The following is a 2,767-nucleotide window of genomic DNA, read 5'->3' as shown; positions in this document are numbered from 1 at the left end:
AAAAAAAAAAAAAAAAAGTCCAGAAATAAATCATCAGATAACTTTTCTATTGGAATATTCCTCCTTGGTCTTCCAAGTCTGAAACTTACAAGTATTCTAAGCTTACAATTCTGAGATAACATACTGTGCATATACTTAATGTTCACCCACATTTTTCAAATCATGAAGGACCTATTCTGCCTTGGGCTTCAAGTACCTACTATTATAAGAAGTCAGTTGTTTTACTGTGGAATTAGTAAGCTTCCAGCTACCAAATTGTGTTATGGATACAAATACACAGAACTCCTTTGCTCAGCCCACTTACCCTCTGTGATATTTGAAGAGGTCATGTTGTTTTATACTTCAGATCCATTTGGAGAAATGAAAAGCATTACCATGCTTTTTGACACAAGTTTATATTTGAAGTCCTGGTGTGGCACTGTAGGATAAGCATTAGACTATAAACGGCAAGATTGATGATTCAAAACCACAAATTGCTCTATAGAAACCCAGTCAAGGCTTGCCATAATTTGGAGCTTACCTGAGGGAACTTTACCAATAGCAGTAATATCTTATAATACTTGAACTGTCATTGTATATATTGAAGTGAATGGAGTTAAGATCACAAATAGTGACATAACCATCTCAATTCCACCACTAGTCTATCAGTTTGATGAATGTGGTGGCTTGCATGTTGCTGTGATGCTGAAAGCTATGCCACCAATATTTTAAATGCTTGTTGGGTCACCCATGGTCAACAGGTTTAGTTGAATTTCAGAACTAAGCCACACTAGGAAAAAGGGCAGGTAGAACACTCCAGAATTTTTAGTCACTAAAAACGTTATAAATAGCAGTGGAACATCATCAAGCAGAATCAGAATACTGAATATTGAAACAAGATGCATAACACCAGAATATTGGCAGATGTACTGCCAGAAGATGAGTCTCTCAGGTTGGAAGGAGCTCAAAAATGTGGCTGGAGAATAGCTGCTTCCTCAAAGTAGAGTTGACTGTGATGACACAAATGGAGTAAAGCCTTCAGGACCTTCATTTGCTGATGGGGCACAACTCAAAATGAAGAGAAACAGCTGTAAACATCCATTAATAATCAGAACATGGAATGTATGAAGTATGAATCTAGGAAAATTGGAAGTTGTCAAAAACGAAATGGAGCACATAAAGATATATATCCTAGGTATTAGTGAACTGAAACAGACTGGCATTGGCCCTTTTAAATCTGACAATCATATAGCTTATTACACCAAGATGAAAAATTGAGGAGGAATGGCATTCATCATTAAAAAGGACGTTTCAAGGTCCTTGTGTTGAAGTATAATGCTGTCTGTGATAGGATAATATTCATATACATAAAATGAAGATCTTCGTGTGGCACTGTAAGATAAGCACTTGACATGCAAGGTCAACAATTGAAACACACCAGCAGCCCCTTGAAAACACTAAAGATGGTCGCTGTGAGACAGAACTGACTCCTAGGCAATTAACAACAACAAAACATAGGAGATCAGTTAACACTATAATTATTCAAACTAATGCACCAACAACTGAACTCTATGATGATGAAATTTAATAATTCTACCAACTTCTCCCACCGCTTATCTGTCAGTTTATTGTACTATGATGGCTTGTGAGTTCTTGTGATTCTGGAAACTATGCCACTGGTATTTTAAATACCAGCAGGGTCACCCATGGTGGACAGGTTTCAGATGAGATTCCAGACAAACACAGACTAGGAAGAAGGAGTGATGAACTATTCCGAATATTTAGTCACTGAAAATTTTACAAATAGAAGAGAAACACTGTCAGATATAGGACCAGAAAATGAGCCCCTCAGGTTGCAAGTCACTCAAAATGCGATTGGGGAAGAGCTGCCTACTCAAAGTAGAGTTCACTGTGATGATGTGAATGGAGTAAAGCCCGTGGTAGTAAAGGCCGTGGGATCCTCATTTACTGATGATGTACAACTCAAATTTAAGAGAAATAGCTGTTAAAATCCATTAATAATCAGAACATAGAATGTACAAAGTATGAATCTAGGAAAATTAGAAATTGTCAAAAATGCAATGGAACATATAAACATTGATATAGTAGGCATTAGTGAGCTGAAATGGAACGGTACAGGCCATTCTGAATCTGAAAACCACATGGTTTACTATGTTAAGAATGACATCAAAAAGAACATATCCAGATCAGTCATGAAGTACAACACTGTCTGTGATAGGATAATATCCATGCAACTAAAGGGAAGATCAGTTAATACCACTATTATTCAAATTTACACAATAACCACTAAGGCCAGTGCAGATGAAATAGAAGAATTTTACCAACATCTTCAATCTGAAATTGATCAAGCATGCAATCAAGATGTATTGATCATTAGTGGTGAATGGAATGCAAAGGTTACGAGCAAATAAAAAGGATCAGTAGTTGCAAAATATGACCTTGGTGATAAGAATGAAGCTGGAGATTGCATGGTATAATTCTGCAAAATCAATGATTTGTTCATTTCAAACACCTTCTTTAGACAGCATTAGAGAAGGCTATACATATGGACCTTGCCAGATGGAATACACAGAAATCAAACTGACTACAACTGTGGCAAGAGATGATGTAAAATCTCCATATCATCAGTCAAAACAGGACCAGTGATAGACTCCTGTGAACATGGGTGGGGTCTTGGTTGGCCAGCGGTGTGCCAAGACCTGGGGACTCTTGGACCCAGAGTCAGAGACATAGCCACAGAGGACTAGAGTGGAGAGTGAAGTGTCTA

This window comes from Chrysochloris asiatica, unplaced genomic scaffold, assembly GCF_000296735.1.
Source record: "Chrysochloris asiatica unplaced genomic scaffold, ChrAsi1.0 scaffold00549, whole genome shotgun sequence".
In the NCBI taxonomy this organism is placed as follows: domain Eukaryota; kingdom Metazoa; phylum Chordata; class Mammalia; order Afrosoricida; family Chrysochloridae; genus Chrysochloris; species Chrysochloris asiatica.
This window is presented reverse-complemented; position numbering follows the sequence as displayed.